The sequence below is a fragment of the Lontra canadensis genome, unplaced genomic scaffold (genome assembly GCF_010015895.1).
Source record: "Lontra canadensis isolate GAN:19392208 unplaced genomic scaffold, GSC_riverotter_1.0 scaffold81, whole genome shotgun sequence".
NCBI lineage: Eukaryota > Metazoa > Chordata > Mammalia > Carnivora > Mustelidae > Lontra > Lontra canadensis.
The window spans coordinates 4,731,243-4,758,560 of record NW_022631075.1 but is presented as its reverse complement, the minus strand read 5'-3'; the positions used below and the strand labels follow the sequence as shown (position 1 = coordinate 4,758,560).

Here is a 27,318-nt window from a genome sequence, read left to right as displayed (position 1 = left end):
CTCTAGTTCCATCCAGGTCAATGCAAATAGCAAGATTTCATATTTTTGATGGCTTCCTAATATTCCATTGCATAAATATACCACATCTTCTTTATCCATTCATCTGTGGATACACATCTGGGCTTTTTCCATAGTTTGACTACTGTGGACATTGCTGCTATAAACATTGGGGTGCAGGTGCCTCTTTGGATCACTACATTTGTATCTTTGGGGTAAATACCCAGTAGTGCAATTGCTGGGTAGTAGGGTAACTGTATTTTAAGGAAAAATGTTTTGTAGTTTAGTACCTTCACACTTTCTTCTTGCTTTTGAATAAGGGATCCCACATTTCCATTTGCACTAAGCCCTGCAAATTGTGTGACCTACACTTATTACAAGTATTATCACAAAGAGAAACAAAGAGAGTTTTAGCCATACTCCAAATAAATTTTTATTTTTAATAAATACCACAGTAAAAAAAATGAAGCTATGGTATTATAGAAGTTATTGTCCTTGTCTATTCAAGATATTTTCCCAGCCCCATTTCTTGTAAAAATGAGTGAATATGTGACCCAGACTGAAACCATTATAGTAACCCAATTGTATTACCCCAGTGACTGACACAGGATAAATATGCCATACTTTCATGCAAGCCAAGTCCTTCTTTGGGATTTTTCAGCTGTAGGTAGTGGTGAAATGTCTCTCTTATCTCTAGTCAAAGAACTGTGAGGATACAAAAAAATTATGAGGATATGTCACTAGAAGTGTCAGAGGCTATTTTTTCTGTCAGGTATAAAAGCCTAGGGAGAAGAAACTAATTCTTTTTTTTTTTAATTTCTTTTCAGCATAACAGTATTCGTTGTTTTTGCACCACACCCAGTGCTCCATGCAATACATGCCCTCCTTAATACCCACCACCAGACTCACCCAACCTCCCACCCCCCGTCCCTTCAAAACCCTCAGGTTGTTTTTCGGAGTCCATAGTCTCTCCTAGTTCACCTCCCCTTCCAATTTCCCTCAACTCCCTTCTCCTCCCCATCTCCTTATGTCCTCCATGTTATTTGTTATGCTCCACAAATAAGTGAAACCACATGATAATTGACTCTCTCTGCTTGACTTATTTCACTCAGCATAATCTCTTCCAGTCCCATCCATGTTGCTACAAAAGTTGGGTATTCATCCTTTCTGATGGAGGCATAATACTCCATAGTGTATATGGACCACATCTTCCTTATCCATTCGTCTGTTGAAGGGCATCTTGGTTCTTTCCACAGTTTGGTGACTGCAGCCGTTGCTGCTATAAACATTGGGGTACAGATGGCCCTTCTTTTCAGCACATCTGTATCTTTAGGGTAAATACCCAGCAGTTCAATTGTAGGGTCATAGAGAAGCTCTATTTTTAATTTCTTAAGGAAACTCCACACTGTTCTCCAAAGTGGCTGCACCAACTTGCATTCCCACCAACAGTGTAAGACGGTTCCCCTTTCTCCTCATCCTCTCCAACACACGTTGTTTCCTGTCTTGTTGATTTTGGCCATTCTAACTGGTGTAAGGTGGTTTTAATTTGAATCTCCCTGATGGCTAGTGATGATGAACATTTTTTCATGTGTCTGTTACCCATTTGTATGTCTTCATTGGAGAAGTGTCTGTTCATATCTTCTGCCCATTTTTGATATGATTATCTGTTTTGTGTGTGTTGAGTTTGAGAAGTTCTTTAGAGATCCTGGATATCAACCTTTTGTCTGTACTGTCATTTGCAAATATCTTCTCCCATTCCACGGGTTGCAGCAACCTAGATGAAATGGATGCATTCCTGGAAAACTATAAACTTCCAAAATTGAACCAGGAAGAAAATGACAACTTGAATGGACCAATATCTAGTAATGAGATTGAAGCAGTGATCAAAAATCTCCCAAAAAACAAGAGCCCAGGACCTGATGGATTCCCTGGGGAATTCTACCAAACTTTCAAAGAAGAAATAACACCTATTCTCCTGAAGCTGTTTCAAAAAACTGAAACAGAAGGAAAACTTCCAGATTCTTTCTATGAAGCCAGCATTACCATGATCCCCAAACCAGGCAAAGACCCCACTAAAAAGGAGAATTTCAGACCAATATCACTGATGAATACAGATGCTAAGATTCTCAACAAGATGCTAGCAAATAGGATCCAAGAGCACATTAAAAAGATTATCCACAATGACCAGGTGGGATTCATCCCTGGGTTACAAGGATAGTTCAACATTCACAAATCAATCAGTGTGATAGAACAAATCAATAAGAGAAGAGAGAAGAACCACATGGTCCTCTCAATTGATGCAGAAAAAGCATTTGACAAAATCCAGCATCCGTTCCTGATTAAAACGCTTCAAAGTATAGGGATAGAGGGAACATTCCTGAACTTCATAAAATCTATCTATGAAAGACCCACAGCAAATATCATCCTCAATGGGAAAAAGCTTGCAGCCTTCCCATTGAGATCAGGAACACAACAATGATGCCCACTCTCAACACTCTTGTTCAACATAGTATTAGAAGTCCTAGCAACAGCAATAAGACAACAAAGAGAAATAAAAGGTATCCAAATTGGCAGTGAAGAAGTCAAACTCTCTCTCTTCGCAGATGACATGATTCTTTATATGGAAAACCCAAAAGACTCCACCCCCAAACTACTAGAACTCATACAGCAATTCAGCAACGTGGCAGGATAGAAAGTCAATGTACAGAAATGAGTGGCTTTCTTATACACTAACAATGAAATACAGAAAGGGAAATTAGAGAATGGATTCCATTTACTATAGCACCAAGAACCATAAGATACCTGGGAATAAACCTAACCACAGAGGTAAAGGATCTGTACTCCAGGAACTACAGAGCACTCATGAAAGAAATTGAAGAAGACACAAAAAGATGGAAAACCATTCCATGCTCTTGGATTGGAAGAATAAACATTGTTAAAATATCTACACTGCCTAGAGCAATCTATACTTTTAATGCTAATCTGATCAAAATTCCACCAGTATTTTTCAAAGAGCTGGAGCAAATGATCCTAAAATTTGTATGGAATCAGAAGAGATCCTGAATTGCTAAGGAAATGTTGAAAAACAAAAATAAAACTTGGGGCATCACGTTACCAGATTTCAAGCTTTACTACAAAGCTTGATCACCAAGACAACATGGTACTGGCATAAAAACAGACACATAGACCAGTGGAACAGAGTAGAGAGCCCAGATAGGGACCCTCAACTCTATGGTCAAATAATCTTCGACAAAGCAGGAAAAAATATACAGTGGACAAAAGACAGTCTCTTCAATAAATGGTGCTGGGAAAATTGGACAGCTATATGTAGAAGAATGAAACTCGACCATTCTCTTACACCGTACACAAAGATAAACTCAAAATGGATAAAGACCTCAGTGTGAGACAGGAATCCATCAGAATCCTAGAGGAGAACATAGGCAGTAACCTCTTCGATATCAACCACAGCAACTTCTTTCAAGATATGTCTCCAAAGGCAAAGGAAACAAAAGCGAAAATGAACTTTTGGGACTTCATCAAGATCAAAAGCTTCTGCACAGCAAAGGAAGCAGTCAACAAAAACAAAGAAACTAATTCTTAAAGAAGCCAAAGGGAGAAAGGAAGAGGACAAAAAGAGACTCATAGCATTGAGACCCTATTTTATATATCTGAGGTTCTCAGAGCTGTCCTGTCCTTGCAGTTTGTTTTTCTTTTTTTCCTTTCTTTCTGGATTTAGAGAACTATCCTATATACTTTTAACACGTTAATTTTCTTCCTAAGCTAGTTGGAGTTAGATTTCTATCACTTGCAACCAAAATAAACCATACTGTTAGATGGATGACAACTTTAAATAATCAAAATTATAATGCTAATCATTGTAGAGTAATTGTATTGTGTAAAATACATACAATAGCTCATTTGACAGTATCAATTCTGTGAGCAAGGTAAGATAAGTATTATTATAGGTGTGTCTTCCATACATTAGATGGCAAGCTTCATAAAGGAAAAAATGCATCTTTTTTTTTCAAATTTTGTATTACCCAGCAGCCAACAATATTTTAGAAATAATAGAACTGAGATTTGGGGGAAACTATTGACCCAAGTTTATACAATGGTAAGTGGCTGCTGAACCACTGGTTCCCCTTGACAACCAGTATTTTCTATATTATGATTGGCTCTGTTTTTGGCATTGGCTACACAAAGGTGAGCAAGATCTAAGTCCCTAGTCCCAAAGAATTCAGAGTCTGGTGCAATGGTTCACAAAGACATACTCCTTATTTCTTATATGTCCTTTTCCATTTTGTTGAAATGATGAGTCTGGTGGTAGGTTTGTCCTAACTACATTTACCAAAAGGTCTCATAGTACCTGTGAGATAGAAAGATAGGTAGATATATATCATATTTTAATTTTTATCAAATGATAAGATAATTTCCTGGATAAAAATGACCTCCCTCCATGGGAAATCTGCCACATCCAGTACAGTACTAAAACCTGGCATGTGATGGACACTTAACGAGCTATATTGCTGCACTCCCCACCACCACCTCCAATTAGTCTTATTTAGAGGTGATGTATTCGGGTACTTAAAAGATTGGGACTTTGAGGGGTGCCTGGATGGCTCAGTCTCTTAAGCGTCTGCTTAGACATCTCAGATCATGATGCCAGAGCCCATGTGGAGCCCCAAATGGAGCCTTGTACCAAGCACCTCCTCAGGGAATCTGCTTCTCCTTCTCCTTCTTCCCCTCCCCCAGCTCAGGCTCTCATTCTCTCTCTCTCTCTCTCTCTTTCTCTCTCTCTCTCAAATAAATAAAATCTTTTTAAAAAAATTGGGATCTTGAGACAAAAAGGACTTGGTCAAATTTCTGTTCTGCTACTTACGAGCTCTATTACTACTAGAAAGTTTCATAATTTTTTGTGTGCTTTACTTTCCTTATCTGTAGCATGGGAATAATAACAGTACTTATCTCAGGATTTTAGTGTAAGGACTAAATGTAGTGTTGCAATGTAAAGCACTTAGCCTATATTTTGCTGCATAGTAAATTTTAAATTTGGGGATTTTTTCCTAACCCAAAGTTAAAATAAAGTATAAGAAATACCAGCAGGTGATTACATAATCAAAACAGTGTGATGTGTAATAAATAAAAGGCATGCACAATGCTATAATAGTGCACTGTCATAATTAAATAAATAAGAAAGGTTTACAGACAGCACTTGTTATGATTTTGCCACTAAATATCTTTATTTAATTCTGTTTTGACATTACTATTGATATCACAACCACATTATTTGCAAGCACCTAGTTTATGAAACTTGCATGGTTCATATATTATCAAAAGTAAAATAAATTACAAAGTAAACTGTTAATTCTATAGTTGAGGTCAATAAGGAATGCCCATTGAAATCTTTTTTCCCCTATTTACCTCCTTTTGAGAATAACACTACCCAAATTTCTTTTGGGGATTAATATTATTTAAGTCTGAACATGAATTTAGAAGTATTCAATGGATTAATCTACATATCTTGTTAATTTGTAGTAATTGCCTTAACTTTTTTCTATTCTAGTTTTTAAGAGATTTGAATAGCAAAGTAGCATACATTGATTAAATTTGTAAATTGACAAAGTCTATTAATTTGGGAAGCATACATTTTATGCAAAATATCTGTAACACATCCTACTTATTTCAATGTAGGATGAGCGAGTATGGTGATCAACATGCATGCAGATCAAATACCAGCTTCAGCCCTATAATATTTTTTTAAAAGAAAGAGTTGCTTTCAGATGCTGAATTTCAGTTATTCCTCATAAACATTTTGAATAGTTGCTCAGTTATAACGCATTTATTTAATGTCTACAAATACTGTATGTATTTTAGCTTGCCAGACTTCCTTTGTTTCATAACATTTCCGTAGTATAAATCAGGGGTCTGCAAATTGCAGCCCATGGGCCAAATCCAGCCTGAAATCTATTTGTGAATAAAGGTTTTTTGGAACACATCCACCCATTCTCAAATGTTTACGTATTGGTTGCTTCCTTGGCTTTATAATGACAACAGTGTTGTGACAGAGACAGGAAGACCCTGAAAATGTTTGCTGACCTCTCATCGAAATAACTCAAACCATTACATCATTTCTCTAATATCATGAATCTGTGCCTTTCCACTGGAAGTTGCACTAAACCAAATTTGATTTGGGAACTCCTTTCAACTTTGTTTCACTTTCTTTCCTCAGCCAAATTTGTTTAGATTTAGTATAGACCCATTGGTCACATCTAATAAACATATATTCATTCCATGCCTAACTGTTCTATTTGAAGTTTCCTAGAGTTAAACAATTTTAGGAGTCTCCTTTTAATCTTTACTATTCTAAACCTCTCATACATGACACATAAGATCACCCCACCAAGAAAGAACTCCTCTCTCATTGTTTGGCTCTGATATATGATAAAATATATCTCTCGTACCTATGGGTGCTCTTCTATAACTCTTCTTCCTCTCACCCTCTGTGAATGTTCTTCTTGGCCTTCTTTTAGTTTCACGCTATGTATATTCATTAAAATTTTCATTTATTCTCATTATTTTAATCACATCTATTACTGCTGACTCCAAAAAGACCACCAACAAATATCTGTTGGTCAAACAAATTTGAATATATTACTTGTTGTAATTAGGGAAAATACTACTTTGACAGTTTTAGTAGTATCTTAGAAGGGGAAAGTCAAAGGCAGATGTTTATAAAATTTGAAGGCTTGATTTAAGGTACCTTTTTCAAAGCAGGGATCTGATTAGAATTGGACAAAATTTGTGATATAGATTTTTAAATGTATGAATTGGTGAATACAGCAAAGCAAGAGTTTAAAGTAAGTCTTGCTGATACATTTTTGATTAACGGAGGACTTTTCCCACTGAGTAATCTGAGAATGGGGATATTTACCCTGATGAGTAACCTCTCCATTTGAGAAGAGCAACTATTTGAGCCAGCTTACTGTTTAGCTAGGTAACTTCTCAGAAAGTTCCTGAAACAAAGTTATTTGCAACTTTATCTTCATAGGCCAGAATTTCCCAGACAGTAATGTTAAGACTAATATCCTTACATCTCATCCGGTTGAACAGTATGTCTGCAGGAAATTTGTTTTCACTTCCATTCCAATAACTATCAAACATCATCTACAAAATAGTCCATTTACTCTGGTTCCCTACTCTACCAGCTCTCATTCCTAGTTTCCTTTCTTTTTCATCTATTTCAGGCATCCTTCCCACACCCACTCCTCTGGCAACCATCAGTTTATTCTCTCATAGTTGTCTTATTCTTTTGTATTTGAGTCTGTTTTGAGGAGGTGGAGTTGTTCATTTTGTTTTTTAGACTTCACATATAAGTGAAATCATATGGTATTTGTCTTTTTCCATCTGACTTATTTTACTTGGCATAATACCCTCTAAGTCCAACTATGTTGTCACAAATGGCAAGATCTCATTCTTTTCTTATAACTTAGCAATATTCTCTTGTATATGTGTGTGTGTGTATGCATATATATACCAAATATATACCAAAACTTTTTTATCCATTCATCTATGAACACTGCATTGTTTGCATATTTTGGCTATTACAAATAATACTGCAATAAACAAAGGGGTAATATATCTTTTTCAAATTAGTGTTTTCCTCTTCTTTGAGTAAATACTGCATAGTAGAATTACTAAATATGACATTTCTATTTTTCATTTTTTTAAAGGTTTATTTATTTATTTATTTATTTGACAGAGAGAGATCACAAGTAGGCAGAGAAGCAGGCAGAGAGAGAGAGAGGAGGAAGCAGGCTCCCTGCCGAGCAGAGAGCCGGATGTGGGGCTTGATCCCAGAACCCTGGATCATGACCTGAGCCGAAGGCAGAGGCTTTAACCCACTGAGCCACCTAGGTGCCCCCATTTTTCATTTTTTAAAGAAAAATATACTCCATACTGTTTTCCACAGTGGTTGTTCCAATTAACATTCTCACTAACAGTGCATAAGGGTTCCTTTTTCCTCCATATCCTTGCCAACACTTGTTATTTCATGTCTTTTTGATTCTAGCCATTCTGACTGGTGCAAGGTGATATCTCATTGTGGTTTTGATTTGCATTTCCCTGATAATGAGTGATCTTTTGATATGTCTGTTGGCCATCTGTATGTCTTCTTTGAAGAAATGTCTGTTCATGTCCTCTGCCTATTCTTAATTGGATTATTTGAAAGTTTGGTAATATCTTTATATGTTTAGGAAACTAATCCTTTATTGGATATGTCATTTGCAAATATCTTTTCCCATTCCATAGGTTACCTCTTAATTTTGTTGAATGTTTCCTTTACTGAGCAGAAGATTTTTATATTTTGATGAAATCCCAAGAGTTTGTTTTTACTCTTGTTTCCATTGCCTCAGGAGACCTATCTAGAAAAAAAGTTGCTCAGCCAATGTCAGAGAAGTTACTGTCTGTGTTTTCTTCTGGGATTTTTATGTTTTCAGGTCTCACAATCAGGTCCTCAAAACATTTTGAATTTATTTTTGTGTGTGGTATAAGAAAGTGGTCCAGTTTCATTCTTTTGAATGTTGTTGTCCAGTTTTCCCAACACCGTTTGTTGAGGAGATTGTCTTTTTACCATTGCATATTCTTGCCTTCTTTGTTGAAGATGAATTGACCATATAGTTGTGGGTTTATTTCTGGACTCTTTATTCTGTTCTATAGATCTATGTATGTTTTTGTGCCAATTATATATTGTTTTGGTTACCATAGCTTGTACTTTATCTTGAAATCTGGGATTGTCATATCTCCAGTTTTCTTTTTTCTCAAGATTGCTTTGTCAATTCAGGGTCTTTTACGGTTCCATACAAATTTTAGGACTATTTGTTCTAGTTCTGTGAAAAATACTGTTGGTATTTTAATAGGGATTACACTGAATCTGTAGATTCCTTTGGGCAATATGGACATGTTAATTATATTAATTCTTCCAATCCATGAACATGTCATATCTTTCCATTTGTTTGTGTTGCCTTCCATTTCTTTAATCAGTGTCATAGTTTTCAGAGTACAGAGCTTTCTTTTTTAAAAATGTGTTCTATTTATATCAGAGAAAGAGAGCATGAGAGAGAGAGAGAGAGAGATCACATGCAGGGGGAAGGGGTAGAGGGAAAAGCAGACTCCCCATTAAGCAGGGAGCCTGACACAGGACTCGATCCCAGGACCCTGGGGTGATAACATGAGCCAAAGGAAGATGCTTAACCAACAGAGCCACCCAGGTGCCTGAATACAAGTCTTTCACCTCTTTAGTTAAATTTACTCCTAGATATTTTGTGATTTTTGGTGCAATTGTAAATGGGATTCTTTTCTTAATTTCTCCTTCTATTACTTCATTATTAGCATATATAAATGCAAACAATTTCTGTATAATTTTGTATCCTACAACTTTACTGAATCCATTTGTTAGTTCTACCAGTATTTTGTGGGGTCTTTTAGGATTTCTAAAAATAATATCATGTCATCTATGTCATCTGTAAATAGTGATGGTTTTACTTCTTCCTTAGCAATTTCAATGCTTTTTATTTATTTTTAATTGGTTTATTTATTTATTTATTTATTGCCTTATGGCTGCAGCTAAGACTTTGAGTATTATGTTGAATAAAAGTAGTGAGAGTGGATATCCTTGTTGTTCTTGATCTTAAAGGAAAAGCTTTCAGTTTTTCACTATTGAATATAGTGTTAGCTGTGTTTTTTTAAAAGACTTTATTTATTTGAGAGAGAGACAGCAAGAAAGAGCATGAGAGGTGAGAAGGTCAGAGGGAAAAGCAGACTTCCTGTGGAGCTCGGAGCCCCATGCGGGACTCAATTTCAGGACTCCGGGATCATGACCTGAGTCAAAGGCAGTTGCTTAACCAACTGAGCCACCCAGGTGCCCTAGCTGTGGTTTTTTAATATAGGGCCTTTATTGTGTTGAACTATGTTCCTTCTAAATACACTTTGTAGAGAGTTTTTTACCATAAATGAATGTTGAATTTTGTTAAATTTTTTTTCTGCATCTAATTAAATGATCATATGATTTTTAACCTTCATATGGGTAATATGATGTATCACATTGATTGATTTGAGGATATTGAACCTTCTTGTATCTCTGGAATAAATACCACTTGACTTATTTTTTTGAGAATTTTTGCATCTATGTTCATTAGGCATACTGGACTACAATTTTCTTTTTTTGTAGTCTCTGTCTGAGTTTAGTATCAGGATAATGTTAGCTTCATAGAACACATTTGGGAGTTTACTTTCTTTTTCTATTTTTTGGAATATTTTGGGAAGAATAGGTGTTAGTTCTTTAAATGTTATTAAGAAAGTCATTAGGAAGGCAAAATACATTTGTAGTACTGTAGTTTAAACAATCCACATATAAATGGACCCACACAGTTCATTCCTGCTTCTCAAGGGTCAACTGCATAAGGAAAATCTTCATTTGCAAGGTTGTCACCTTCTCTATAACAGGAAGAGAATAATGATTTAATCTCTAGAAATTTTCATCAATGGAGAAAACAATGACCTCAGTCTGTATAATAATTATACCCTTGTTTATTGTACTTTTCCTGGTAACCCTCTATAACTGGATTCCCCACCTCCCAACATTTTCTTTTGTCTTTAGCTGGAGATGGTATTTAAGGTGGCAGCTTGGGCTGTTTCAGGGACTTACTTAGTTTTCCTGTGTATCTTCTGGTTACATGTGAGGTATACATGCTATTTAACTTTTATTTCTTTTTATCCTTAATCTTTTATTAAATGGATGGCTCAACCAAGAGCTAAGGAGGGTAGAAAGAAAATTATTTTTCCTTCCTCACAACTTTCAGCATTCAACTAATCATTATGTGCTACCTGTATACTCTGAACCTCTTTGATGAAACTCTACAAAAAGGTGATGAGATTGGTCTAAAGAAGAAGTAGTTGCACAGAGTTACATAGCATAAGACCAGAAGATGGCCAAGGAGAACATTCACAGAGAGTGAGAAGAGAAATATAACTGAGGGAATGTTATGAAGATGTAGGAGAAATGGGATATTACTGTGTGTCAGAACCAGGGAATAAGAGAGGACTTCTTTTGTTGTGGGGCAATCCTAATTGTCATGAATAAAATGTTTACAATAATAATTAAAAAGAGAATAAGTACTTATATTAAACAATGCAAGAGTTAATTATTAGCTTGAGGTTTAGGATTATACAACTTCCAGAAATGCAATATAGAAAGAAAAGTTTAACTTACAAGGCAAATGATGGGAGAGAGAGATCTGGAAACCACTGGTAAAACTGAAAGCAAAATTTCCAATGCTATGAAAAATCTTAATTCAAACCTACAACCAATTAGAAGTTAGAGGTCCAAATCATTCAATTTCAGTATTCAGTGTTGAATAATATTAAGGTTAATAACCAAATATCCTAAGTAGGAAGTAGAATGAGTATTAGTTGAATTGAAATAATGAACCTTCACTATATTTGTAAATCTTCCAGGAGTAAAGGCAATATATTGTTTCTCTGTCTTAATGTACCCCAGAGGATAGAAGCTATATAAACTAACAAGTCTCAACAAGTTGTTGAGCTTCCCTCAACCACTTCTTCAATTCCTTTCCTCCTGCTGATATTCTGATCATGGATAGTTTGATATTTGGGGAAATTGTTCCAGTTACCCGTTGTCAATGAAGTCCCCATTGTAACAAATAGACCTAAGCTGTTTTGGCAATTCTGTGACTGTCAAGTTCTTCTGGTACCTATCAGCAGCCTCTAATGATTAGAATAAATGGAGGAGGATCAAACTCAACATCCCAAAACCAAAAAATCCAGTCAAGAAATGGGCAGAAGACATAAACAGACATTTCTCCAAAGAAGACATACAAATGGCCAAGAGACATGAAAAAATGTTCAACATCACTCAACATCAGGGAAATCCAAATCAAAACCACAATGAGATACTACCTGACATGGTCAGAATGGCTAAAATTAGCAACTTGGGAAACAACAAATGTTGGTGAGAATGTGGAGAAAGGCGAACCCTCTTACACTCTTGGTGGGAATGCAAGCTAGTGCAGCCACTCTGGAAAACAATATGGAGGTTCTTCAAAAGGTTAAAAATAGAGCTAACCTAAAACCCAACAATTGCACTATTAGGTATTTATCTAAAGGATACAAACATAGTGATTTGAAGGGTCACATGCATCCCAATGTTTATAAGCAGCAATACCTACAATAGCCAAACTATGGAAAGTGCTCAGGAGTCCATCAACAGATGAATGGATAAAAAAGATGTGGCATATACATACAATGGGATATTACTCAGCCATCAAAAAGATTGAAACCTTGCCATTTGCAATGATATGGATGGAAATAGAGGGTATTAAGCTAAGTGAAGTAAGTCAGTCAGAGAAAGACAAATACCATATGATTTCACTCATATGTGGAATTTAAGAAACAAAACAGATGAACATAGAGGAAGGAAAATAAAATAAAATAAGATGATAATAGAGTGGGAGGCAAACCAGTAAGAAACTCTGAACTCTAGGAAACAAACTGAGGGTTACGGGAGAGGGGGTAGGTGGGGGGAAAAGATAATTGGGTGATGGGCATTAAGAAGGGCAGTTGATGTAATGAGTACTGGGTATTATATGCAACTGATGAATCACTAAATTCTACCCTGGTAACTAATAATACAGTATATGTTAACTAAATTGAATTTAAATAAAGAATTTAAAAAAAAAAGAAATGGAGGCTGCCTATCTTCTACTCTGAATCCTGCTACCAGGAGAAAATAATTCTCAGACCAAATTCCACCTAAGGTACTAATATTTTTTGACAACTCATTTATCAATTTTTTAAAAAGTTCTTTTCTCTGTATCAGATCCACCTTGCATGAAAGGCTCACTCTGAAACAAATGCAGTTACATTCTTCCACCCTAAATGGCAGGATGTGGAAGCCTTGTAGTCATAGCAAGTGCTGAAGTTTTCAAGGAAGAGGAGATGCATGGTCAATAAGCTACAGATGTGAAGCACTGTGCCCAGAACATAACTTTGGGCTTGCCAGTTTTCATCATCTCATTCATATAAAGGAGATTAGTCTTCTTGCACTATTCTTAACTACTTAAATACCTTAGTATTGATATGTTTTCTAATCAAAATTACTTTTAACATTTCTTGTACAAATCAGATAATCCTAAGGTGATAGTTTCATTTAAGATACTTCACCTGTTAATAAGCTAGCCTCCAAATGTTGCTATAGATAAAGATGCTTCATATGGTAATTAGTCACCCCTAGGAATTTAATTAGAATTATGTTTTTTTTCTCTTACTCATCGCACTGCTTATACAGTCCTAAAGTATTTTAAAGTGAACATTCAGACAATATTACTCAGCAACTCCTGTAGTCTCATATATGTATAAGCACCAACAAAGCCTTTCTCACCCTCTGTAACCTTGCTGCCAAAATGTGGGAGAACTACCTTTATAGAGAAGTGGGATAAACAGCTTGACTCTTGGCTCTGCTCTTAATGTATAATTTAGTATTTATGTCCATTGCCCCTACTACTATTCTAAATACTCTAAATACTCTAAATATTATCTATTTCTATGAATTACCACAGCACTTTTGGATCTCTTATAAGATACTTAAGCTAAGGTCCAGTCTGTCTTGATTACTGCTCTATTCATGGCCCATAGAAAAGTTTCTGATGAATGAATGTATCAATGAATGAACACATTAATGAATAAGCTGAGTGATCCCAGACTATTACTGAATCACTCTGAGCCTCTGAAGTTTCCTTATATAAAGAATAGAAATAGTAATAGTACTCACTTTATATTACTAATTTGATATCCTTAATTCAAGTGCACTTTACATAATGTTACCACATTAATTTTCTTGAAACACTATTTTATACAACCCTACGACTGACTGCACTTTTCACAATACTGTGCATAATTATCTCTTTTCTTGTCTGATCTCCCCCTTAGATTGTGAACTTGTTGAAGGCTGAGACTTGACATTTTAAATTGTATCCCTAGATTTAACACGGTGAAAAGCACATAAGAAGTCTCAGTGAAAGATTGTTGAATGAATAAATCTGCCTGAGCCATTGAAATTGTTAAAACAAACCTAACCACAATTGCCCTCAAATATCTGAGTACCAATTTAATGTTTTTCTTACTTCCAAAGTTTGCCCACTCTGAAGATTTCCATTCTATTATTAAATTACATCATGTTAGAAGTTAGCTTTTCATAGAAAATGAATTCCTCAGAGTAAGTTAACTGAATCAGTTGATTTGTGGCTATGTGTACAAAGGCAAATGAAATAGAAAGTTGAGTAATTGTTATATCAATTTAGTCAATATTGACAGCCATTCTAAAGTACTCACACAGTTTACTTTTTACTTAAACAGTACAGATAATTATCACAAATTTTAAAAGAATGACCCTGAATTTGTTCCCCACATGTCATAAAACGGGTTGCTGTGAAATGGAAAATTAGCACTCATACAAAGATACTAGTACAGGAGTACTGTTCTATAAGTCTCAGAGGAAATAGTTTTAAAGTGATTTTCCCTATCAGACAGCTGCATGGCATAAGCCTTGAAGAGAATACCAGTGGGGAATATACAGCTTTCAAGGGAGGTACCAAAGAGTTGGAATTTCTATTTCAACCAAAACTCATTATTTACAATCCCACACCAGCAAACATGCTTAACCCTTTTTCAGAAACCTTTGTCCTACAAGTAAAAAGATAAAATTACTAGAGCCATAATATTTCCAATTGTTCTGGCATTATTCTAAAATAAACAGAGACCTTTAAATTATGAATTTAAAATTTTTAAATACAAAAAAATTGAAAAATTATATTTCCAATTCTAGTTCTTACATATTAAAATCATTTTCTTTCCATTCTTATCTTAATATTATTTTTGCTCAAAATCTGAAAATTATTCCAAGGGTTATAATTTATTTTACCTTCTTTTTATTTGATTTGTATTGTTAATCAGTTCCACCATTCATTAAAATTATTGAGTTGATTTAAATATTAAAGCATATGTGATAATCATATGCCAATTGTTAGTAAAAATAGAATTTTGCTGGGAGATTAGGTTGATCTAGTTATAATTGAGCCTTGAATTTAGTGCTAATCTTCCTGGATTCAAATAAAGTGAGCATTATGGGGTTATATAGTTCTTACTTTTTGTAAAAGGCACTAAAATATTTTTTTGCAGAGACAAATGTTATTGGCATTAAATTATTACATAAATTTGTACATGAATGAAGAACATGACATAGACATAGAGGCTATGACTGGCATTGAATTCCACTTTGATTTGATAGAAGATACAGAAATATTTTCCATGTGGCCATTTCTTATACAGACTCAAAAGTAAAATATAAAGTCATGACAGAAAGTTGTGATCCAATAAAATTGTTGTTGTTAGAAAAAAACAAAAATTTAAGTTCTGTTGAGATAATCTCAAATTCCTTCTCCAACAATACTGCCCAGTCCCAGCAGTCTCACGAATATACCCTTCCTCCCTCTTCACTGAGTTTCCTGTCAACTCTTCAAATGCAACAGCCTTAGCTGACCCTGGACCAAATCCACCCAACTAACCAGCTCCTAGATCTCTGACTAACAGAAATCACAAGATAATAAAAGATAATAAATGTTTAAAAGCTGTAAGTTTTATGGTAATCTGTTACACAATTGTAGACAACCAGCATGCAGATAAAGGAAATATTATCGGATGCAAATGAGCAAATTTCTATAATGTATATCTTTAAGGAAAAGCACAACATTTTATTCTCTGGACTGCAGGTTGGCTCAGTTAGCAGAGCATACCACTTTTGATTTTGGGATTACGAGTTTGGGCCCCATGTTGGGTGTGGAGAGTAGTTAAAAATAAAATTTTCAAAAAAGGAAACAAATTAATTAAAAATAAAATAAAATAAAAATTTTATTCTCATTACTAAATCATTGTTATGACCAAATGGGCCTAACATCTGGACTCCCATAATGTAATTCTGTGGAGTCATTAAATGAATCAATAAAACTAGCTTTGAAATGATCATTTTGTGCCTGATGCATGTGCCTGTGTGGTATATCTATATATGTTTGTATACACTATAGTAATTATAATATTGAAACAGTCTCACTATATTTTCTCTGCAGAATATTGTTGGTGCCAAGCACAATGCCTGGCACAAATTATGAGCACATTTTATAATGTTACATTGAATTTAATGGAAGTTGAAAATAATGCTGACACTTATCAAGAATTTAAAAATTTGTATTTTATGCTTGCTGGAGGGAAACATGGCATAGTTCAGTGATTCTTAAATTTCTATACACAGCAGAATCTATTAAAGAGCTTGTTTAGAACTCATATTTAAAAAAAAAAAAGAATTCATAGTCTCAAACCCAAGGCCCATGGATTTGGTTTGATATGTTGAGGGAGCCACATGACTTGTATTTTTAACAATTACCTTTAGGTGATTCTGATATAGATGGTCAGCATTTAATATTGTATTTTGGACATGTTCTTAAGTATAGCTCAGATGTTAGCAAGTCCCCTTTAATATCCAAACAAAATGCCTCAAGCTCTCATCCTCTCTACTGTGGAAATTTGTCACCATACTACAGCCTCCAATATTTCCAATGGTTTCTTAAATATGATACCAAAAGTACAGACAACCAACAAAAAAAATAGACGAATTTAAAATTCACCAAATTTAAAAATGTTTGAGAAAATGAAAAGACAACCCACAGAATAGGAGAAAGATTTACAAATCATATACTCAATAGGGGTCTAGAATCCAGAATTCTTACAACTCAACAACAGAAAGACAAATACCCCAATTTAAAATGGGCGAAAGATCTGAATAGACATTTCTCCAGCAGCCAAGAAGCATATGAAATAATATTCAAAATCATTAGTCATAGGGAAAATGCAAACCAAAACCACACTATCACTTCACACCCACTAGGTTGGCTATAACCAAAAGGACAGACAAAAAGAAGTGTTGGTGAGGAAGAAGTTACAATCCTCATATAGCGCTGGTAGTAATGGAAAATGGTGCATATACTTTGAAAAACAGTTTCAGAGTTTCCCAAAAAATTAAACAAAAAGTACTATATGACCCAAAAATTGCACTCCTGGAACATACCTGAAATAATTGAATTATTTCAATTCAGATGTTCAAACAAAAACTTGTTGAATTATTTCAACAATTAATAAAAACTAATTGAATTATTCAATTCAGATGTTCAAACAAAAACTTGTTGAATTATTTCAACAATTAATAAAAACTAATTGAATTATTTCAATTCAGATGTTCAAACAAAAACTTGTAAACAAATGTTCGTAGCAACATTCACAATAGCCAAAAGGTGGAAACAACCCAAATATCCATCAACAGATAAGTGGATAAACACAAGGTGGTATATCCATACAATGGAACATTATTTAGTCATGAAAATAAATGAAGTAATGATTAATTCATAATACATCATAAATGGAAACATTATACTAAATGAAAGAATCCAGACACAGACACCCCTACATTGTTTGATTCCATTTATATGAAATGTCCAGAATAAGATAATTTATACAGCAGAAAGTAGATTTGTAGTAGGGTCTGGGGGATACGGGGATAAGAAGTGACTACTAATGGATATAGAGTTCCTCCTTGGAGTGATGAAAATGTTCTGGAATTACATAATGATGATCAATGCACAACTTTGTGAGCATAGCAAAAAATCACTGAATTGTACACTTTAAAATAATTTTCACAGTATGTGAATTATATCTCAGTAAAACTTTTCTTTAAAACTTTTCATTTAGGTGCCTCTGGGTTGCTCAATTGGTTAAGTGTCTGCCTTCAGCTCTGGTCATGATCCCAGGATCTTGGGATCAAGCCCATCTTGAGCTCTGTGCTCAGTGAGTAGCCTGCTTCTCTCTTTTCCTCTCCCTCTGCCTGCCATTCTGCCTACTTGAGCTCTCTCTCTCTCTTTCTCTCTGTCAAATAAATAAAATCTTTTTTTAAAAAACTTTTCATTTAATAAAGTTCCATTTTAATTGGGCATTCCACACAAAAATTAATAAAAACATTTCAAGTATTGAAATGAGTATTTCAGACTATAAGGCACATCACTACAGTTGTGTTTTTTTTTTTTTAATTTTTTTTGTTTATTTATTTGACAGACAGATCACAAGTAGGCAGAGAGGCAGGCAGAGAGAGAGAGGAGGAGGAGGCAGGCTCCCTGCTGAGCAGAAAGCCCGATGCGGGACTCGATCCCAGGACCCCGAGACCACGACCTGAGCCGAAGGCAGAGGCTTTAACCACTGAGCCACCCAGGCGCCCCACTACAGTTGTGTTTTGAGAGAAAGCATTTGTTAATATGAGAGCTAGTATCAAAGCTTTCTCCTTTCTTTATTCCAAATTTTATCAGGTATCATTTAGTTGGGTACAAAAAAATCTGACCAGCAGTGATATAAATAGCAATATTTAATTATTTTTCATAACTAGAATTCTGGAATCAAGCTGTTTCAGAGCTGATTTTGGACTTTGGTGATTTCACAGTACTACTGCTAGGTTGATATCACTTTAATTCACTTGGCCGTTCTGTTGTAATCAAAAGATTATTGCCACAGCTCCAAATACCACATTCATACACCAATATCTGAAACATGGCAAAAGGAAAAAAGGAATTTTTTCTTAGTTCTCACCCTTTTTTGAGGGGGAGATAATAACCTTTCCCAGGAAACCCCCATCAGACTTCTTTCACTCACAAGAATTAGGTAACAAGCCTACACTTCCACCAATCACCAACAAAGCAAAGGGTAACTTAAAACAACCATGATCCATTCCCTGGGACTGGGAATGAATTTAGGGTTCTGTGTTGGCAAATAAGTGGAAAATGCCTGCCACAGGGCAGTCGAAATACTTTGCCACAATATCATTGGTCTCAGAAGGGCACAATAATTCTTAATAACTCTGATTACTGACTTCCTGCCACTTTACAAGAAATTCTATGTTGAGGCGCCTGGGTAGCTCAGTGGGTTAAGCCGCTGCCTTCGGCTCAGGTCATGATCCCCGGGTCCTGGGATCCAGTCCCGCATTGGTCTCTCTGCCTAGCAGGGAGCCTGCTTCTCCCCGTCTCTCTTTCTCTGCCTGCCTCTCTGCTTACTTGTGATCTCTGTCTGTCAAATAAATAAATAATTTTTTTAAAAAAGAAAGAAATTCTATGTTGTTGGAGAAAAAAAGCAAAACAACAACAACAAAAAATTGCTCTACATAGATGACCCAATTGTTTGAGGAATAAAACTGATTTATTTCCATAAAAATTACTACTGATTTTCCCTGATTATTCTAATTTTTATTGATCTCTCCTTCCTGATTTCCTTCAGCATGAATAACCTCTACTGAGGGGTGAATCCAAACATTGTGGGGAACTTAGTTTATATACAATTTGGGGAACTATATTTAAGAAAGTTAATATACAGTTAAGTTTAAAAGTGAACATTTGTTTAGAGTTAGGAAATAAATCACAATAAATTACACCTTTCAAGTTACTGACAAATACCACAAGCATTGAAAAAATCAAGAAAAATAACAAATTTTATTACTTATCTGCCGGACATATTTATTTTTTGGATGCATAATATTGATCATATCTTCATAAGAGTAATATTTTATAAATCTTATTGTCTAGAGAGGGAATAGAAATTTAGTCTTTCTTTTACACAGTGGATCCTACTTGGTGGCTTTTCTAATATTACTAATAAATATGCATAAACATGTGACATCATACAGATGCATTCACTATTTATAATAGTGTTATAGATTAAGTGCCCTGCAAACAGAAATTGTGATAAATTATATTTCATATAATTTCCATCAAAAATGAAAAGGAACATATGATCCTTTTATAATAAAATTATCAAGAACATTCCTGATAGGAAAGAACACTTGACTAGACTCTGGTGACAACTAAATCTTCTTCTACTAATAATTTTATATATTTAATGTTTGGAAGACTTTTGCATAAACAGGCTTCTGGTTTCATACATTTCAAATCTTGCTTATCCTTTATTTCCTTCATATTTCGTATTTCCAGTGCTAGGAGCTATAGGTCCTGTTCATATCACAACACACCTCCAACTTTGCATCTTTATGTTGTAGGCATAGGAGGCGATAAGAGTATTCCTGTAAACTACTCTTATCCTGGGGCAGCTAGTAATGACTATAAATAAAAGTAACTGTGAACCACATAGATAAATCCTCCTAAAGCCAAACTAAAAAATTTCCAACTCAACTTCCTCTTAGCCAGCTCCCTAATGTGCTTGCAGCTACTTCAGTCCCAATCTATATGAGCCAAATGAAGGTGGGAAAAAAAGGTGAAATGTGGAAATGGCTTTGGAACTGAGTAATAGGTAGAGTCTCGAAGAGTTTTGAGGTGCATGCTAGAAAAAGCCTAGATTGCACTGAAGAGACCATTGGTAGAAATATGGGCATTAAGGGCAATTCTAGTTAAGACTCAGAAGGAAAAGAGGAGAGCTATACAACACTCTTATAATCTTAGAGATAAACATATAGCATCATGAACAAAAAGGTTGGTAGAAATGTGAATAGTGAATGCTAAAGATACTTCTATTGAATCTCAGGTAGAAATGAGGAACATGCTATTGGAAACTCAAGGAAAAGTGATCTTTGTTATAGAGTGGTAAAGAACTTGGACAAATTGTGTTCTAGTGTTTTTTAGAAAGTATAATTTGTAAGTGATGAACTTGGATTCAAATCTGAGAAGATTTTTATGCAATTTGTTGAAGGCTTGGCTTGGTTTCTTCTTGATACTTACAGTAAGTTGTAAGAAGAGAGAAAATTTGAAGAAAAGATTATTATGGAAAAAGGAACCCAACCGGAAGATCTAGAAAATTCTCAGTCTATTCATATTGCAAAAATGAGAAAGCATGTTATGAAGAAAACATCAAGGGTATGGCAGAACAACTATTTGCTAAACAGATTATACTGTATTACTTACGGATTCAACCAACCAACCATTTCAGAAGAAACTGGAAATAGAGAAAGAGTTATCCAGTAGAAATTCTGCCAACATGGCCTGAAGGGGACTGGAAGAAGGCTATCAGACTTCTGGGATTCTCCAGGATGGTCCAATAGAGCTATCTGCCTGCGATGGGCTTTATCTTTCAAGTAAAAGAAGAGTTGCCCTGAAAGCAGTTCAGAGGTCAGCGGGGCTGCTACTGCTACTGTGGGCACAGGGGACACAAGTCTGGGACAGAGCCTTCTCCTCCATTCCAGAGGCATCAGGCAAACACCCAGAGCTGAGGGGGCAGGGCCACCTTCCAGAGCCAAGGAAGGGAGACTGTCACATTGCTGGACCAGGAGGTAGAGCATCAAAGTCAAAGAAGATCATTCTTGAGCCTTAAAACCCAATGGCATTTACCTGCTAGGTTTTGGTCTTGAAGGTAACCTATAATCAGTTTCTTGTTTTCAATTTCTTCCTTTTTGGAATGGGAATGCCTGTGCCACTGATGTATTCTGGAAGCAGATAATTTTCTAGTTTCATAGGTTCACAGCTGGAGAGGACTTAGCTTCAGAATGCATGAAACCTGGAGTCTCACCAATATCTGATTTAGATGAGATTTAGATAAGACTTTGGAATTCTAGTGGATGTTGAAATAGATTAAGGCTTTTGTGGATGTTGGGATGGGGTGAATGTAATTTGTATGTGGTAAGGACATGAATTTGTGGGGGGACTAGAGGGCAGAGTATTATAGACTGAATTGTGTCTCCCCTAAATTCCTATGTTGAAGTCTTAACCCCCCAGTGACTGAGAATGTGACTGTATTTGGAGATAAGGTCTTTAAAAAGTGATTAAATAAAAATGAGGTTATATGGTTGGCATATATGATTGGTATCTTTATAAAAAGAAGAGATTAAGACAAAGACACATATTATATGAAAACACAGGGAGAAGATGGCTATCTCCAAGCAAAGGAGAGAGGCCTCAGAAGAAACCAGTCTTGCTGACACCTTGATCTCAGACTTCTGTACTCCAGAATTGTGAGAAAATAAATTTCTGTTTAAGTTACCAGTCTGTGGTACTTATTTATGGCAACCCCAGCAAATTATCCCCCTAGGACCTTGCAAAGGACCCCTTCCAATAAGGGTCTCTGAAGCTGAAGTTTTATTAGTTTTGTGATATACAATCTCTATATCTCACAATTTATCTCTTAATTTCACTCTATCTTATATCATTCATTAACTATTCTATCCAATTCTCCTGTAAATGCTTCAAAGACATGGACAGTTTTCTGAGTTTTCAATATCCACCCCATGCTTATCTTACCCCTCTTATGTCCCAAGAGAAGACTGAACACAGGCGACACTTAACAGTTTAATTTAACTGATTTACTCACCACACCTACATGTCATGTTACCTGGAATTCTTAAAGGATTATTGAAGAGAAAGCATTTGCCAACTCCTTAAGATTAACTTCTTCTCTGAAGTTATGGTTATTGTTGTACAGATTTTTCACATAATACTTTTGTTAAAAGCCAGTGTAATTTTAGTATACTGGTGAATACAATCATAGGCTGAAATTATGATATATAAATGTTAAATACCATGTATCAAATAAATATCTATTAACAACTAAAAATAAGAAAACTAATTTATATCCAGGACACATATAAATGTCATGAAAAGAGAACTATGGTAAGTGACCAACTGAGTGTTCATAACAATTAACTTCATGTTTGTTGAAGCCAGGGCCTACTCCAATTAATAAATTGTTAATACAGTTTCCCAAGAGTATTATACCCTTCTACCCCTATCTTGGAATCATAACCTGAAAAGTGTTTTTATATATGCATAATCCTAGTTTCACTTTTTCACACTTACAATTCTGGTGAATATGTGTAAATAAAAATTGAATTTAGAACGTAAACTCATGCCTGTTTAAATCTAAAAAGAACTACAAACATTCTAAATTCTAAACATCTGTAATGTATTCCTCCAAATTCTGTTCTTTTTATGATAGACTCTTAAAATTGGTTTGATTTCTATTTGCTATTCTTTTTTTTAAGGACTTTATTTATTTATTTGACAGACAGAGACAACAAGTAGGCAGAGGCAGGCAGAGAAAGAGAGTGGGTAAGCAGGCTTCCTGCCGAGCAGAGAGCCCAATGCGGGGCTTGATCCCAGAACCCTGGGATCATGACATGAGCCGAAGACAGAGGCTTTTACCCACTGAGCCACCCAGCTACCCCTCTATTTCCTATTCTTAAAATTAATTTAATTATTTTCCTGACTAATAATGTAATAGGCTTTACTCTCCTAATTCATTAAAAGAAAATACCCAGGGCTGGGAAACACAATTACTATTATTTTCATATTGATTTACATGGTTCTCCTGATTGTTTCCTAGGTGTTGTCTTGAAAATGAGGTTTAGGATATCTAAATCCATATTCAAATTTCTGACTTTTCAAGGCAATCCGCAGACAGACATTCTTATCAATCAATAAAATCCCACAATCGAGCAAGCCAGTCCTTTTCTTTTTTTTAAATTTTTTATTTGTTTTCAGCGTAACAGTATTCATTGTTTTTGCACCACACCCAGTGCTCCATGCAATCCGTGCCCTCTCTAATACCCACCACCTGGTTCCTCCAACCTCCCACCTCCCACCTTCAAAACCCTCAGATTGTTTTTCAGAGTCCATAGTCTCTCATGGGTCACCTCCCCTTCCAATTTCCCTCAACTCCCTTTCCCTCTCCATCTCCCCTTGTCCTCCATGCTATTTGCCAGTCCTTTTCTTAAATGGAACCTTTGTTTTACCTGTCAGGTATATGGAAAAATGCTAGATATGGCCCTGGAAAAAGAGTAATAAAATCCCAGCAGGTCACATCCAGGAGGAGGAACAAAAAATTAAATAAGTCTTATATTATCTAAGGTTTTACAATGTAAGGAAAATTAAAACTAAGTATTATAAAGTAAGAAAAAAGCTATTGAATTGGATTTTCAAAAATCATGAACAAGAATGAAATGTACAATGAAGATATTTTAGTCAATGGGAAGCAGAATGTTTAAAGCATATCTATGTAAAATGCCTATTTTCAGTTATGGGTCAATGTTTTATATGTAACAAAATATTAGGGTTATTGGGCATCTTGACAAAATGGTTATAGTACTACATGTTGCTTGTTTATTTAACCAAAAACATATAACTGTTAATGGTTTCAGCTAATAACCTTACAAAGCAAAAAGCCTTGCTTCTCTTTAACCTGCCATACTGAAGACTAAAAATGTGTTTTAGAAAGGGCTTCTGCCTCGATTATCATCATCATTATATAAAAGGGTAGGTAATGAATGTATTTTCTAAGTTGGGTTCCACGATATGAAATGCTGAAATAATAAATTATACTTTCATAAAATCATAAGACAAATAAAATTGAATTGTCCAACCAAAGTTTGGTTATTGACTAGAGTTCCATTAATTAAATATGCATTCTGACTTTAAAAATAATATGTGCTCATTATAGAAAATTGAGAAAACAGAAACATTTAAAACTAATACTCCATATACAGCTGTATCTCATTTTTTCTCATACATTGCATGTCTTACACATCTCTCCATGTACTTCATAATTTTTTGCAAACATCGTTTTCAGAGTTTTATTTTAATGGTAACTTACAATAATGAGCTAAGTAAAAGGTTACACTTCAAAATATATTAGACAGTTAGGGACGCCTGGGTGGCTCAGTTGGTTGGACGACTGACTGCCTTCGGCTCAGGTCATGATCCTGGAGTCCCGGGATCAAGTCCCGCATCAGGCTCCCAGCTCCACGGAGAGTCTGCTTCTCTCTCTGACCTTCTCCTCACTCATGCTCTCTCTCACTGTCTCTCTCTCAAATAAATAAATAAAATCTTTTAAAAAATATATTAGACATATTTAAAATTAAATATGCTATGTCAAGAAAGAATATATGTAAGCAGAGTCTGTTATATGTTGTTTATTGGACAACACTACATTTTTTTAAAAATTATGTTTTAGTGGTTCATTTACTTGCTTTCTCATTTATGAAAATAAATAACCATGTCTGAATAAATATGTCTAAAACACATAAAGAAAGTATGTCATTAATACTTTCTTAGAAGAACTTTTAATTTGGACTTCCCCTAATTGATAATTGTAGTTTCTGGTTAAATTGATGTAAACATACAATAATTCAAATACTCAGCCACAAGACTTTTTAACACCCTAAATTATGTCTTCCCTAATTAAGGAACTCATTAAGCTAAAGTTTAAGGTAGCATATACTTTCAGTACTTCCCTGAACTTAGGTCAGTCACTTGGTTTCATTTTTAGGCAGTGTCTATTCTGAGATTTTCCAGACCATTTTTTAAATGTTATTAAAAGATTATGACAAATTAGTGAACTGCTCATGAACCTGTCCAAAGTCTTTACCAATAATTAAGAAAAATATCCTACTTTGTTCTTGATGTGGTTTCCTTAGAATAGGGAATAGTGAGAATCTTGAGATTATTTTTAACACATCCATTTCTAAAGAGAGAGAAAGAACAGGTGGCTTAAAGAAAGAATTTTAACTTATGAAAGTGACTAAATCTTTCTAAATCCATAAATAGTATCCAGTCCTCCAGTTGTTCAATTCTTAAAATTTGAGTGCTTTTGGCTATAAAAATATTGCATCTAATAATTTTGAAGTATGCTTTCAGTAATGCATTTTTTATTTAAAAATGTCTTAACATTGAGAATGTCATCGTGAATTATGGAACTTTTCTATATTTAATTTTATTTGGTGCCATGGGCTATGAGGAAAAGATTTTAGTGAACTAAGGGCTAATAATAACTTCACTTTAACCTTAATTATTTTTCTTTATTTCTTTGTTCTTTTTTTATTAGCTAATCATAATTGAGTGCTCTTTAAATCAGGACACCAATGACACTTTGTTTCCAATTAACAGTAAAAACCTTCTTTGATCCTTTGACTTTTTTATGGGATGAATTTATATTTTCCAGACTAACATGCATGACAACATAATTCTCTATACTCATTAATATTCAACTTTGCTGCTTTAATGAGAGAAAATAGGAGAAATGTAATGTCATCTGCTTATCTAAAGCATTAGTAACTTTTGTTAATATAAAGAAACCAAAAATGCTTTTGAATAATAAAGCCAACATCAATCGAGCACTTGCTATATGTCAGACATCGTTCTAAGTGTCCATTATGTAGGAACTCATTTAATACTCAAAAAAGCCTTATGAAATAAGAACTACAGACTAGTGAACACAAATAAATACATTTAACCTACTTTTAGATTTAGTCTTTTATTTATTCCTTGGTTCTATGTTACCACTAAAATGAAACTCTGAAAGAGAACAAACTGGTTCTCTTGTGACCTGGCTGAGCAGGAGGCACCATCATTGGAGTCAACATTTGCCACAAGGACGGAAAGTTTTGGCTCAAAGATCCCAAGATCTAGAACATCTACCTGAGACTGCTAGACAAACTGTACATGTTTCTGGCCAGACAAACCAAATCCACCTCTTACCAAATTGTGTTAAAGAGGTTGATCATGAGTCTCACTAACTGGCCTCCTTTGCCCTTTTCCCGGATGATCTAGAAGATGAAGCTGTCTGGTCCAGAAGACAAAACACCTGTGGTTGTAAGGACTACAATCCATGATGTGTGTGTCTGGGAGAAGCCCAATCTTGAAGGTGTATGCACTGCTGGTGGGAAGCCATGCCCAGAGGAGCATCCTCAAAGCTAGGGGCAAGATCATCACCTTTGATCAGTTGACCCTGGACTCTCCCCAGGGCTATGGCACCGTCTTGCTCTCTGGTCCACACAAAGACCAAGAGTATACAAGCATTTTGGCAAGGCCCCAGGAACAACTGCCCAGCCACACCAAACTCCACCTGCCACAGAGAGGCGGGAAATTAGTCTGTGCCAAAGGACACAGGGCCAGCCTAGACTACAGAAACTAACCCCAGATCCTGGCTTGTTATTGAAAAGTTTTTAGATGCTGAAAAAAAGGGAAAAGAACAAACTGATGGCTGCCAGAGGGGAGTGCAGGTGGGGGTTCAGTGAAATAGATGAAGGGTATTAAGAGGTATAATCTTCCAGTTATAAAATAAATAAGACATGGGGATATAATGTACAGCATAGGGGATATAGTCAACATAGGGAATATTGTAACAACTTTGTATGGTGACAGATGGTAACTAAACTTACTGTGGTAACCATTC

At 35.2% G+C, this 27,318-nt stretch overlaps 1 pseudogene; it reads left to right on the top strand.

Annotated features, from left to right (window-relative positions):
• The window catches only part of LOC116882140, a 30,781-nt pseudogene extending 3,724 nt beyond the window's left edge, over positions 1-27,057 (top strand).
• The last annotated feature ends 261 nt before the right edge of the window (positions 27,058-27,318 follow it).